The sequence below is a fragment of the Protopterus annectens genome, chromosome 4.part0 (assembly GCF_019279795.1).
Source record: "Protopterus annectens isolate FY-2018-M chromosome 4.part0, PAN1.0, whole genome shotgun sequence".
NCBI lineage: Eukaryota > Metazoa > Chordata > Ceratodontiformes > Protopteridae > Protopterus > Protopterus annectens.
Window position 1 is genome coordinate 1,573,989,961 of NC_056733.1, and position 16,169 is coordinate 1,574,006,129.

Sequence of the window (16,169 nt, forward strand, 5' to 3'; positions counted from 1 at the left end):
CCGGGGATTGTATTTATACATTTGCCATACATTAAGCAGTAGATGTTTCCAAATCAGAAGTACACTAAAAATCAAAGCCAAATACACTGAGTTTTGGATATTCCAATAAACATTTCAGTAAGGTGAGTGGAACCTACTGCCATTTTGTCAAAATTAGCAGGCATTACCTTCTCATTTACAGAACTGTGGTGTACTGGTATAGGCAACATTTAGAAAATTACTTTCAGGGATCAACATTATCATGTTTTAGTGAATATAAATTCCTGTTTGCTTTCAGATAATAAGAATGTGTATTGTTTTGGAAGCACAATCTTCATACAATGAAGTGACATGCTAGTCTTCAAATTGTGTCCAAGCCAGATGATATGTTAAAAGTCTGACAGGATTATATAGGTAGTTGGTACAGTTTATGGGAGTAAATACATTTTTCTAAGATCTTGGGTAATGGTGACAGAAGGTCTAAGAAATGAAATCATTACAGTTAGTAGTGAATCTGCCTTTATGTAATTGGACAAATACTGCAGTTTTCTATATTTTCATATTGTAAGATTTATTAACTGAGTGATTGAGAACAATAACAATGAGAGATATTACATCACATCACAATTCTAAGTGTTATATGCAACAGATTAAGTAGACATAGCCAGTAGAAATATTGTAAAATGAAAGCTGTTGGACTGCAACCTTTTAGCTATCAGAACAGCAGAGACGGCCTTAATAAGTAATTTTATGAATTAATTTGCTACTTTTAATAGATATGAGTCTAGAGAAAGAGAGACACTGTTTGCTTTTGAGTGTCAGGGCTATGTGACTGACAGTGTTCCATATGCATTATTGATTATCTTACTATATGCTTTAAGTGAATGAAACATTTCTGGTGCAATTTGTTGTGACTTAATTATCACTTAGCTCATCAAACTAACACATGCACTATGCAATCTTTAATAATATTATTTTATGAGCTTCTCACTGTTAGCCAAAGTAATATTTTGGGCTTAACTTACTGAATCAATTTCATCTTTGTTAATATCACTTTATTAACATGCAGCTTGAAACTGGATAAAATGTATTGAGACAGATCCTTTTCTCACAGAGTTTGAAATGCTATAGGTAGTTCTTCATTTATGCTATTTCTAATACACTCTGTCATGATTAACATGTCACTGCCATCAAAATGTGATGGTGCAGAGAGGGGAATGAATCCAGCTAGTGCCAGCCAAATATGTAATGCATTGTGGCATTCATTGCCACCAAATATAAAGAAAAGATTCCAGTCAGCACCAAAAGAATGCTGGCTTCAGCCAGACCACAGTTACCCACAAGGCTGAACTGCCCACAAGGCAGAACTACAAGACAGTAAGTGCAAATAAGTCTCAGTAATCAATTTGCAAAAAGCAACCTGACCTTATATATAGCATAAAGGGAATATGCACAGCCATGATGGGTATGGTCATTCAGTATCTACCTGCAGATTAGACTCAACACACGGCAATTTCTGAACTAAGTCATTGATCTAGCATTTCAGACCCTTTTTACCAGTACTCTGTCTCTCTCTTACTCTCTCCTCTCTCTCTCAGTGAACCCCAGAGATTTCTACTGCCCTTTATCCATACTAGCTGTCTTTCATAGAAACATGCACAGAATTCCAGGGAAGATTAGCAATATTATCCAATTCCCACAGCTTTGTTCATGACTACTAGTACTGCCACCACCCTATAAGACTTTGATTAAAAAGAGTAACTATTTGTTTTCAGTGTGCCAGCACTAATCACCTGTGCTTCATAGCTTATGTGATGTTCAGTTAATATTCCACCAGACTGCCACCAAATAATGTGATGTCCAGATAATGTTCCACCAAACTGCCACCAAATAATGTGGCATCCCTTACTATTCTGGGTCAGTAACTAAGGAGCTTCAATCCTCACTACTGACTCCATTGTGAGACTGTCACTTAAACAGGAGTAATATTTCACAATTTTCCACTAAGAGCACAACAGGAACATGCTCTATATCCTGGGACTGGACTGTATACTTCTGTCCACCCCTAATGCAATTCCTTATTACACACTTCAGAGCAATGTGCCCCAGTTTAAGACCTCTGATACACTCACACTTAAATAGATTAAATCTCACACATCCAAACACTTCTGGGAAAGCTTGACACAGATTTTCATCTGTGTCCCTTCCCCAAAATAATATGGCAATGCTATCAGCAATGTGTGTCTTCATGCTGTTCTAAAGGGTTGTCCAATTATGAAAATTAAATATTAAAACAAATAGTAGCAAATGGCATAATCAGCCAAGCTTTCGGAGTATTCCAGAAGTTATAAACGCTAGTATAAGCATTCTCAAATCACTAAGGAAAAACACTGATTGTTCCACCACAATGTAAGTTAATAAAAATATTTGATATTGAGCAAATGATTAAAAATGTAAAACGGTAATTCCCAATAAACAAACAAAACTCAGTTACCAGGAAAATAAAATCAATACTGTAGGACAGAGATCCAACATTCAGAAAAATTTGGACTGATCTAGCTGATTAGTTATAATTTCATAACTAAAAAACACTGTCCCTGATCTAAATTAATTTACTGCAACAGAGCAAAGACAGGCTTACACTTCTTGGTGAGTCTTTTTTTTGGTATCCACTGCACAGTTCAGCTGTGATCAACTGACAACTGTAACTGAATACTGACAACTGAAAACAGCAGGCTGTTTTATATACTATATATATATATATATATATATATATATATAGAGAGAGAGAGAGAGAGAGCCTAACTGCCAACTGTTCCAGTTCTAATTTTCATTTCATATTTTAAATTCAACTATCAGCTTCTGACAGCAACACATAGCAACTGTCAATATTCCGATGACATCATCTGCAAATCAGCTGAATCTAAGACAGTTTGCCTTTAGAATCTTTCTTCACAAACATGTGCAGTTAGAAATGTAAAAGGACACTGCTCAAGTCTTTAAAACATTTTGTTCAAACAGATCATAAAGCAACAGGTAAAAATTTATTAATGATATAATAGCTAGTCATGCTAATATACAATACACAGGACAATCTGAAGTTATATACAAAACTTCAGCCAGGCATGCTAGCACAAATGACAGTGTGTAATTTCTTGACAGCTTGTACATGTTAATATTTCAACCCAGACTAATTCAGACATGCGCATGTGGGGCTGAACGTGTGTGTGTGTGTGTGTGTGTGTGTGTGTGTGTGTGTGTGTGTGTGTGTGTGTGTGTGTGTGTGTGTGTGTGTGTGTGTGTGTATCTATATATATATATATATATATATATATATAGATACACACACACACACACACACACACACACACACACGCGCACACAAGCAATGATATTTTTGACATGAATGAAGACCATTTGGCAGAGTGCAGCAGACCAGAATAGCAGCTCATCATAAAATCTCTACTTATTAATAGGGATCTTCTGTCAGACAGTATGTTTTCAACCAATTCTCTAGTGTTAAAGAGATATGACTTAACTCTTCCTTTATTGTAGTCCAAATTTGAGGTTACTACATGCCAGGGACAATGCTTCTGCCATTGTGACCAAACTATGATTTCGTAAGCTGGGAATGATGAATAGTCATTTGATAAACCTAGCTATCATACATTGCAAGCATTTCTCTTTCTTTTCAGATACGCACAGACTAGTATGAGGCTAAGTGCCCTTGTGGGCCATTTTAAACCTAGCAAGTTTCTGTAAAGGTGAGACTCAAACCCTGTACCTTGTGCCTGTAAAGCAAACACCATTCTCCAACCACTTCTACATGTTGTCTTATACATTATATATTATCTGTGTGTTTATATATATATATATATATATATATATATATATATATATATATATATATATATATATATACGGGATCCGTGCAGCAGATGTTCGATATTTCACTTCTTCTAACCCACTTCACCGAGTCCACTTGTTCGAAGTAATGAAACTTTGAACATTGGCTTTGGCAGTTACACTACAGCATGGAATGGGAATGTTCCCGTTTCCCTGCTGAAATGTGATCTCGGAGTTGGTATATTTAAGCAGGGGGGGGTGTGGGGTGTGCAGGGGGGGTTGCCCCCCTGCAAAAACATGTTTTGTTTTTTTTTGGGGGTCACCTGGGGAACTAGACTTCAGCGAAAGTGCACTTTTGTTGAAGTGAACTTTTGCTGAAGTGTGGATCTCCTGCTCTAATTCGTAGAAGTGTTCTTTCGATGTAGAGCAGTAGACCCATATATATATATATATATATATATATATATATATATATATATATATATTTATACACATATAGATATAGATATATATAGATAAGTGAGTAGGTTCTGTCCTGAGTTGGTCAGTCCAGTATTTATGGTAATGTACCATTAAATCATGACTGATCACTTAACAATATTTGCAGGCTTGCAGAGCAGTGGGGTAAGGAACTTTTCCTTTTCCCCACTATTGTGTGATCTCAGAGTTAATGTATTTGGAGATGCATGGGTGTGGGGTTGCAAAAAAAAAAATACATGCAAGGCATAGCTCTAGAAATTAGCAGTATAATACAGATGCACATACATATATGCATGCGTACATATATTGCGCATATACAATATAGCTACAACATTTTGACTAATCTATGTTGTTGGCCTATTAAGAATGCACATACCCAGCAATACACTGCAGTTGCTAAGCTATAGTCAGACCCTTCAAGATGCCCGAAGTGTTAAGATTACTTCTGTTGAGCAGCATGTTGTTACAAATAAAAGATACTTGTTTGATGGCACTGTGATGTGTTATAACATTTCCAGTTTGACCAGTGAGTATTAATGGATGACCATTGATCATACCTACTAACTCCATTGTGAGACTGTCCTATAATCTTAGAAATTTGTTAAAGTAACAGGGTATGTATTAAAATGGATTTTCCAAAGGATATGAAGTCTGAAACTCAAATTAGAACATTATTTACTAATTTCATTCCTCAGATTATCCCAGTGATTTGCCAGAAGACTAAAAATTTTATGAGGAACAGACTGAAAAATTGAGGCAAAAATCTGGACAGTCTGCAAAAATCTGGGCAGTTGAGAGGTATGCCATTGATGCACAGTCTGATATTTTGAAGTGAAAATTTGATGTTAATGCTGCAGAATCCAATGCAATAGTATATCATTATCTTTTTTTATTCTGTCTTACAATACTTCTTAATGGAAATATACTTAAAACTTTAATATCAGTTGCCTTTTTAGTGGTAACAGACTACAACTAAAAGACTGATTACAATACTTAATAACTATGACATTGTAAACTGCCGAAATGTATTTAAATAGTTTGTAGTCTGATTCTCTTTAACTGTTTCCCCTTCTTTTCACTTATAAAATTGTTGCATTTTTGGTTCATTACTTTTGTTCCCCCAACCCTGAAAGCATGAAACATTGAGCCATGTGTATGATGGGGAGCTCTAAATCTGCTCAGTAATTTACCTGTAGGATGCATTCAGTGCTTGAGAGAATGTAGTGTCTGGCATCTGGGCATACAGAAGAGTTGATGTGCAGGTAATTAGTAATACCACTTGTTAGATTTACTTGCTCATTTTATAAATTAGGCTAAACTTTGTGAACCAATGATGACTTGTTTGTTAACTCACTCTGAACAAAGACACAGCAGGTGCAATCAAATGGAAAAGGTAACCTTCAGTTGTATTTTAATGGTAAACACAACAAATCCCCTAAAACACAGCATTCCAGTTTCATTCAAACATGGACTTTGTCACTACAGTGAAGAAATGAAAACTGATTAAGATTTGAAGTAAATTTAGATAATGCTGCTGATATTTAACTGAAACAGATATTACTGAATTGAATAATTAACCACAGGTCCTTTAAATAACCACAGCCTACATTACTGAAAGGGCAAACCTGCAATTACAGCTATGTATTATAGTAATAATACAGTATTTTGCAGTATGTTCTGCCCCGTCCTAATGATCTTGTCATTTTCAAAGCTCTGTTGTAATTCACATAAATCTGTTTCAATCTCTCCAGTGTTACTAATTTCATGACTTTTTTCTCTAGTCACTGCAACTTGATCTGAAGGGATTCATACTTGAGATTTCTTGTTAACACTCATCATGTGGGAAGTTAGCCCACTGAAATAATTGTCCTTCTGTACCCTTCATCCCCACCTCTAAAATTACTTCTTATTCTTTCCTCAGTCCATTTTTCAAACTTTTTTTTTATCCCTCCCTCTCACCATTGATTTTGCACTACTTAATTTCTGTGCTCTCTGTTTACTCATTTGTTTTAAATATTTTTTGACATTTTGCAATACTTTTGGGATATGTTCTAAAATGCACATGTTTACATCACAGTCTGGTTTCAATGTATGCTTCCATATTTTACAAACACTTGCCTGTATCTCTCACCATCATGCTGAAAATAAAAATGACTTCTGAGTTATTCTCTTTCTCCTGGTCATATGCTTTTATATAATTATTAACCCACACAGTGTTAAACCTGCTTTTGGTACCATGAGTGAAGGAGTTTAGAAGGGCAGGAAAAAAAGGAGAACAGAAGAACTGGGCTATCTTCCAACACATTAAAAATCTTTCACTTTCCCTTTTCCTTTGGGTTGGTTTTCGTATCTGAGCCTGTTTTACATGCTGTCATTTTTGTTTCTTGTAATCGTATGACAATGTTTCAGACCTTCTATTACAGATTCCTGATGATACACTCTAGGGAACATTAAGTGTTACATAGGAAATAGTTCACAGAGGTTTGAAGTATATGCACTTGCCCCCACACCCGACAGAGAACTTCCAGCTCTTTTCCTGAGTAACATTGTGATACGCATAGCTTTCCATTGGCCCAAAATTTAGGAATTTCAAATATTAATTTGTTCTGTATTGTACCTATTGAAGACTGGGAATAGTTCCAGAGGAAATCACCTCCACACAAACAGAGATTAGCAATTCTTTACCACAACCATATGGAAATGATTCTTTGTAATCTCCGGTAATTGTAGCTGCATTACATTCAAATCCTGTTTTCAATTTTCTTGAACTTCTAGACTGATTGTGTTATTAAATCATGCTGGCTGATGTGTTTAATAAGGCCCATTAAATGTTTATAAAATTAAGGAAACAAAATGACCCCTTAGTTGGACTCCCTGATGGATCTCATAATCCATTACTAAAATAACACTAGCATAAAATTATACCCAGGGTTAAGTTTTCTTACTCATTCAAGGCATGCTGTTTATTTTTTTCAAATCATTTTTTCTAAACCTGAAGAAACATATAGTGATTGAGCTGAGATTAAATTTATTACAGAATAGCATATATTTTACTAAAAAAGGAAATGCATTCACAACATCAAAAATTCTTACAATTTAAATGTTATTAAAAAAAAAAAATATATATATATATATATATATATATATATATATATATATATATAGTTTTATAATTGTTTGTTTTATGTACTGTCTTCCATCTGCTCAATAAGTACTCTGACTGTGTACTGCATGATGTCCTAAACTCACATTGTAAAGTCTGCCTTTAAAATATATTTTATATGTATTGTCAGTTAACATTAGAAATGTATCATTTGGAGATTTTTCTCCTTGGGCGTCTGCTGAAAATGGACTTGTATCCAGTTGGACTCTCCCAGTTAACAATAAAATAAAATAAAGATATATATATATATATATATATATATATATATATATATATATATATATATATTTATATATATTTGTTGACCAGGAAAGTCCACATTGTCAGAAACCCATTTTCAGTGGAGGCCCGGTGAGAAAAGCTCCACAAATAATGCAAAAGGAAAAGAGATTTATGCAAAGATTAATCACGTAAGTGCATATAACCACAAAGATGTCCACTGACAAACATACACACATACACACACACACACACACACACACACACACACACACACACGCACGCACGCACGCACACACACACACACACACACACGCACGCACGCACGCACGCACGCACACACACACACACACACACACACACACAGATTCAGCTTTGGTACCACAGAATATAGTAGAAAACGTTTCAGGTTATTTACAGCATTCTACTTCATTCATCAGTGCATCTTTGTAGCCACTGTTTTATATCAATGAATGCTAACTATTAAATATGAAATTGACTTATTTATAGTAACAAAACGGAGTGAAGTATGTAGACCAACAAATAAACAGAGAAATATTAAAGCTATCAATAGAAAAATGCTGTATAGAATGTTAGGACACGACTTATTGGTTGTGTTGTGCACAAAGCAAATTCTTGACAATATTACTCTTCTTTGTTCAGTCTGCATTCTGTGGTAGACAAATATGGGAGTCTTGAGCAGTTATGAAGTTCAGCTGCATTTGATCACTACAGGAGGAGAAGGCAACAATATCAACATACTTCTGTTTTGAAGCAAGGTACAGCAAATATTTAATATGACTATCAAAAAATGTGCAGGCTGTAACAGTGTTATTAATTCTGTCCAGGAAATATTCATTAAAAGTAGATTATCACACTTTGTGTTAAGTCAACATGACTATGAGATCAGATGAAGAAGATACATCCTGTGATTAGTATTGATGGGACTCTTGACTGTTTCAAACCTGGGGCTGGGTGGGTGAGGGTCTTGGCCTTCCTATCCTTTGAGTATTCTTAACATTCTCAGATTAACTTCAGTAATGTTTATTCACTGAGCTGAAGAGAACACAGGGAGGGAAACTTCTCATCAGGAGTTCAGGCCTTGATAATGTGAGTCTGAAAACTGAACATTTGTGTGAACTAACACATGTATCAATGAACTTTAAAAGCCCTTATTACCTATTTAAATTACTTTTCTTTGCTAGAAGCAAATGTACTGCTCCTCAGTATGGACGGCTGTACACTCACAACCCTATTACTTATCTATATTATCTCTAATATCACTATACTTTGGAGAAGAGGGAATGCTCTGAGATGCAGGAAAGTTAAATTTGTACTTACATTTTTACAGTTGCAAAGATAACTTTTATGATCCTGGAGCACAGAAAAGAAACAAAAGAGGTGTCTATAAGAACATGTTTATGTGTGCAGCACCCAGGGAAAAAAATAAGCCGATCATCTCATTACATATTCAGGAGTATTTAGACTGTGGAATATAAGCATCGATGCAAAGTCTATAATGGAAAACTTGCAGGAAAGCAGATTTCCATTCACTGTAATATGGTTTCCCTAAAATGGGTCACATGTTTGAACATAATTCAAAGTTGTAGAACACTTTCAGCACAAATTGGGTTCAATGCCAAAGTAATAGCAACTGTCATGTTTTATTTACAGACCACTTTTTCATGAATGATTACACAGACTGTGTGTAGATTGTCTATAGAATTTTAACCTGAAATGATATAGTCTTTACATAATTCTAAACAATCACTTATCTGCATAGTTGTGCTATGCAGAAAATCATTAATTCTTGGCTGAACCACTCAAAAGCTGGTTATCACTTTTTGTTAATAGCAGTGCTAGATATGTTTGCCTGAAACTTTATATAATCACAGCCCTAGATATTTTGCTTGAAATATTATAAAATCACATCTCTTTAAATTCTTTAGAGTACACTGACAAATATTAATGTAGGATATTAGAATTCATTATTTTCTTGTGTCCATGAGTGGATAATACACAATTAACACCAATGCATATCTATGTTTCTTCTGTTGAACTTGTCACCGATCATTAGTACAAGATGTAGTTTCTGAAAGGTACTTGAGTAAATTTGAGGAGAAAATCAAATTAATTTCTATGCAGGGCTTTGAATACTGACTTCTGAAGGGAGACTGCATCTCCTTTAATTATAATGAGTTGGAGATTACTGCATTTTTGGTAAAATAAAACAATATGTCCATCTCAGCAGGACTACAAATTATTCTGCTTTGGTTCTGATTTAAACTATTGGTCTGCCACCAATGAAACATACTCCATTACAGTTAAGTGTTAACAGGAATATTCAAGCCCTTCTCTTTTACTTAGAGTGTTATAAAAATGTGTCATAGGTACCTAGGATTTCTTGTCACTGCAACAAAAATATGATGGATGACTGGCACCTGGGTAAATTGGGATAGAAGCTATGGTCCTTGGAACAGCTTTACTTCCCTAAATAGGTCTGATGGCAACCAGAGGATGATCTCTCAAAACAAAGTATTGGTATCAAGCAGTTTAAAAAGTCTAATGCCTCCCACTTTAATAAACTAAATCTGGGGCACCTCTCTCAATTCAACAGCTCAAGGGAGTCCTTAGGTACCTCCATATATGCAAAGATAAGATGTGATAGCTACTTCTTTGACTTTCTGAAAGTGATATGTAAATGCTCGTAATGTGGTCATCAGTATGAAGTATCAGTAGTGCAACAGGTAGCACACTCGGTGTTAGTGCTGGAAGACCAGAAGGCTGTGGGTTCTACTTCTTCTCTTAGTGATTGGCTTGCTGAAATGGCAGGCTTCCTCATTTCTTTTTTACTAAATTTGAAAGACTGCTGCCATACATATTTTATCTTTTTCATCCTGTCTTCTTTCATCATCTTGATTTTAGTACCCATGTACTGTATTTGACATTTTAACCACTTACAACAATTTCTACCACCATTGTTTTTTCAATGTTTCACATAACTTTGCCAATTTTTGGGACATTATAAAAATACCATTCCATTGTTTCTAATTCCATACATTTTATACATGTCCTGATAGCATTATATATCATTTCATTTTTTTTATTATTATTCTTCACATAAACTCTCATCACTCTTTAAACTCTGCAAAACTCCTTCTTTTCCCAATTGCATCTCCAATTTCTCTTCCCTGTTCTTCTCAGAGATTTACATAAAACTTCCCATAATTTCTTTATACCACATTTCCCCCTTTTAATCTATTTTTTCAACATTAATTTTCCATTCCATTGTTTTTCTTTTACAGTCATCCCTGCCTCGCTTTCATTTTTCTTTTTACACAATTTGTTGCTTGCTATTACCTCCTTATATTTTGCCTCCAATAGCCTTATGATTATTTTATTCTTTATACTCCCCACCTTTCAAACTCCCTTGCAAACATAAAATTGCTAAAAGCATACCTAGATTTTTAGGTCCAACCCCCTTTAACTGTTTTCTTACAAACTACTCCTCTCTTTACCAGGTTTGATCTTGAACTCCATCTGAAACTGAACACTTTCTGTAACAAATCTTTTTTCCAGTTCTCCTGGAGATGTAGTAACTGATCATAAATTATCTAAATGCCCTAAAACATCCTACTGACACCTCTATGTGTCAAATATTGTTTATTTATATCTGCATTAATAATTCCAAAACCATGCAACATACAAAGCACCAACAGACTTCATCTTAAAACTTACACAGTGGCAAACACAACTGTATTGATATTTGACCTCTGTCTGGTGCAGGTAAAGATAAATTAATTGTTGATCATATAATATTTATTTATTTATGGTACACCCACCACTGCTGCCAATATGTGATAGAATCCACTATGTGTCGTCCCCATGCTGGGCCAGTAATTAAGGAGCCTGAATCCTCACCACTGACACTGGAGAGGAACGTGCATTTAAGCAAAGCAAAGCAAAGCAAAGCAAGCTTTATTGTCATTCAACCATACGGAGTACAGCTGAATGAAATTACATTCCTCCAAGCTCATGTACAATCACATATCAGCAAAACACATCACAACTACATGTAACAGTAAACAAACAAATAAAAATGACACAACAACAGTCAAGAGCCAACCAAAGACCATCATTATAAGAATAATCCTTTTTCATCAGTGTAACTACTGCTGCCTGCAGTCAGCTGACCATCTATAGCAACTTCCAGTCCAACATTCCTCCTTCCAACCCTCTCCGACCACAGTCTTTCACCTCTACCTGCAGGCCCGACCAGCCTCACTGACCACATGATCACCAGTAACCACAAAGTCTTTCCTCTCCACCTACACCACAGACCACCATCTTAGAATACAAATGGATACACTCAGTATTTCCAGACGCAGACCTCTCTGCATCAAGTACCATTTCCCTTAAAAGTACACAGGGAACACACTCAGCCTGGGGTCTGGATGTCTCTTAATCTGTCTCCCTCCAAGTCCCCAATAAGACTCCTCATTGGTACAGCTGTAGGGTTAGGTCCTCAGCCAATTGTCCAAGCCAAGTCCTCCAACACCCTCTCTGCCAACCCAGTGCTTCTTGTCCCTGTTCAAAGTAGCTGATACACACAATCTTTAAGATTTAATTTTCACACTCACACACCTGGGAAAGGCTGGCACAGGTTTACCTGCTGTCCCCCCCCTCCTGCCCAGAATATAAGGTAGTTATCACTGCCACCAGCAGTTACTATAAGGATTTTAAAAGGGTATACAATTAAACTGCATAATATTAATACTAATACAAATGGTAGTAGTTCACCAAGACAGCTAGGCCTTCTGGGCCACACAGTGTTACCAAATAAATATAAGTACTCTCAAAGGTTAGATACTGTCTACAAGAACCAGCCACAATACAAGGTTTAAATATATTTAATAATAAATATTAAAAGACAATTAAAATACTGAATATATATTCACAGTATATGACAGAGTTCAAATCACAGAAAATATTGAAATTAACAAAAGGACAGACTCATGCAAATAAAGAAAAACACTCCCTAAGCTAAGCTTCACTATATTCTTGACTGAATCTAAGATAATTATACTGTTCCCTAATAACTTACATGGGCAAGTCAAGATGAAATACATGGGCAGTCTTTCCAGTCAGGTTCCAAACAGAATAAACTATACTTTGAGATTTCACATTGTAATATCTAAAGTATAATTTCCAAGAAGACTGGCAGAATGACCTCATCTGGTCATCTGACTCTAGATTCTTACAGTATTCCCTTTTGAAACCGAGACAGGACTTCATCCAGATGGCCACAATACACATCAAAATGTTTATGGCAGTGCCTGGGGCCTCCCATCTTTTCACCGAGTTAATGGACAAAGGCTTTGTCCTAGACCCAGCTTCTCCAGTCCTATACATCACAATGGGGTGACGATTTAATGGTTTAACAGCTCATTTACATTTCCCTTATTTTCCTTAAAAATAAGTTAACTGGTTAACTGTTCGCTGCCCTAGTGTCCTCCATTGAAACATGTACATTTACTTCAGTTACACTAACATTTCAACACAAGCAACACAAGCAGACCTCACAAATACACCTTCAGCACAAACATCTGTACAAATCAACTTGATATACAAATGACATATAACTATTTGCAAAATTCTATCTAACTGTGCTGGCACAAGTCATACATCCACTGCTCTACTTCTCCCTGGCATGGCTGGTAATATCTCCTGTTGTCACAATTTATATCATCATAAATGTCATGTCTTTTGAAAATATCTCAACAGCACAGATAGACCTTAACCTCATGTGAAAGCTCTCAGCTGGGTGCACAAAATGCTGTTGATAATATGCGTGTAACCTGAGTGGTTGCTGAGATATTGTAAATTGTTTACAAAATATTGCAAACTTAATACTTGGTGCGTTTATTGTGGCCTATAAAATCCATTTTAAGACCTAACATCTAAAGAACACTGCCATTATAAAAACAGTTTGTGCTGAAGAGATTGTCATTTATGCTTCTTTAGTAAGCCCTATGGTAGCAGTGAAATGACCATTTGTTTGAAATATGAGGACATAATTTGATTCTGTCAAAAATCTTAGGCTCCACCCATTAGAAGTTACATTTTAAATTTCCAGAGCTCCACTGGAAGGAATGAGTTAAGTGCATCCTTTTATCATACTTAATTTTATTAATTACCATAACCTATCTTTACTCCTGTCTCTTTTATTATATTCTTTCTATTTCTTCACATCTGCCAAACTTTATTCTAATCTTTCTCTTTTTTTAATCATATATTTAAATCCTTTGTGCTTTTTTACTATTAATCTGCAGTCTGACCGAATTTTAACATTCTTCTACCCTCTTGATTACTTCTACAATACATCCTGTATAGTTTGTGATAATCACATCATCCACAAAAGGTATTACTAAAGGTACCTCTACATTCTTTTTGTTTTTATGTATACATTACTCCAATCCTTTCTATATACTTGTCCCTTGACTGAATTCTTTATTAGTGCAAAAACATGCTACTTAATGGACAACTTTGTCTGACCCCCCTCTCTAAATTTTAACCCTCCCCTTCACCCAGCCATTTATAGTCACACTTAACTATACTTCTTTCATATGCTGACTATCGGATTAATTATTTGCTAATACATATTGCATGCGTGCATTGATATTACCATATGATTTATCCCCATTGTAACCTGTAATCCTTACTTGCCTTTTCCGCATATTCTTTTATACAATATGGTATTTCTTTTGCCATCCACATCTCTTTTACTTGTCTCCATCTAACTCCATATATTCCTTCTCTCTACATTTTTCCTAATATTTTTTCTAGTCTCATCAGTATTACATTCATTAGAATATCATGATATGTATTCTTTAAAGTAATCAGTCCCCAAATGGTTAAATTTTATCTGATACCTTTTTTTCCAAATCAGTTTTGTCATACCTTTGCATATGCTTCCCTCTTTAAAGCTACTCTTTCCATTTATTCATCACTTTAATTAATATTTTCATCTCTCTTTCATCCAATCCTCTATAACATTTATAATCAATCCTGCCTGGTTTTGAATTTCCATTTATCTTCCTAAGCACTTTTTCTGTTTCTTTTAATATTTGTCTACTTTCTTAATTTCTCATTATCTGCATCTGATACTATGTTTGTCTTCCATCTCACACTTTCTTTTTGTCTACATTCCTTATATTTCTTGTATAAACATCTTATCACCTCTTAATCATTTTTCTTGTTTAGCAATACTTCCCCTACCTTTGTCATAACTTGTTCTAGTACAATAGTTTGTATTTTACTTTTTCCTTATAAAAGGTATTGCTTCTTCCTTAGCTCCTTATAGTTCACAGGTTCATAGGTATTTACTAGGCTAACATCTACAAGGGCCTTTTTAAGCCTAGCCATACATCCCAAATCTCTGCCAAGTTTTTGTACCCTTGATAAGTGTAAACTGGGGCTTGGGAGGTGAAACATTTACAAGCAGGGGCCTGGGAGATGAACCATGTACAGGCTGCCTGTGTCCATTAGAGACATAGGTTCCAAACCAGAGATGAATTTCCTGCTCCCCATCCAATTGTCCAAGTTACACTTGAATTGGGTTAGGGAGGAGCTCTGCTTCACATGGATGGGGAGGCTGTTTCAGAGAAAAAGTAATCTCTGGGATATAGACATGTCTCTTCAGCAGGTCCTATTTATATCACAGGCAAGGTTTAAGTCTTTAGAACAGATAATTCTTGTGCTGTTTGTTTTACAGATATGGAGGAGGCCCATCAGAGTATGGTCTGACAATGCCTTGTAAACCAGGCATAGACCAGGCAACCAGGCAACTAGGCAAATTGTGAAGATTTTTTAGCCACGACTTCTAAGGCAAGGAGTATATAGTGCATCCTTGCTTGTTATTTGAACTGTGTTACATTTTTGGTTAATTATTCCCATGAAAGGTTACCTTAATCTCCTTAAACCTCACTGTAAATGACAAGCAGATAAACTCTGTGTTAACTGCCTGGAATAGTGTCTTTGAGGAGATGTATCCCAGATGCTGTTTTAATTGCTGCATTTAAATGAGCCCATTATATATATATATATATATATATATATATATATATATATATATATATATATATATATATATTCCTTTGTTACTGTTAGTACTATCTTTCCTTAAATGTGCTGAATTGTATTACTTTTCTTTCCCTCTGGTATACCCTCCATCATCGTCTTTGACTGTCTGCTGGTATCCCCTTCCTACACTAGCACATGGTTGCTACTTTAAATCACTACTGTGAACCAGGAAGCCATGGAATATTCTTCCTAAGAAAATAATAAGTGTCCATGCAGACAAAGTGAACATAGGTATTCTACAGTGCATATTTAAAATATAGATAGACCAGACCAACTCTTTAAAAAAACTATTCCTTGACTCTCCTGGAGCAAATTAGTTTCTTTGAGCTAGTGAGCACAC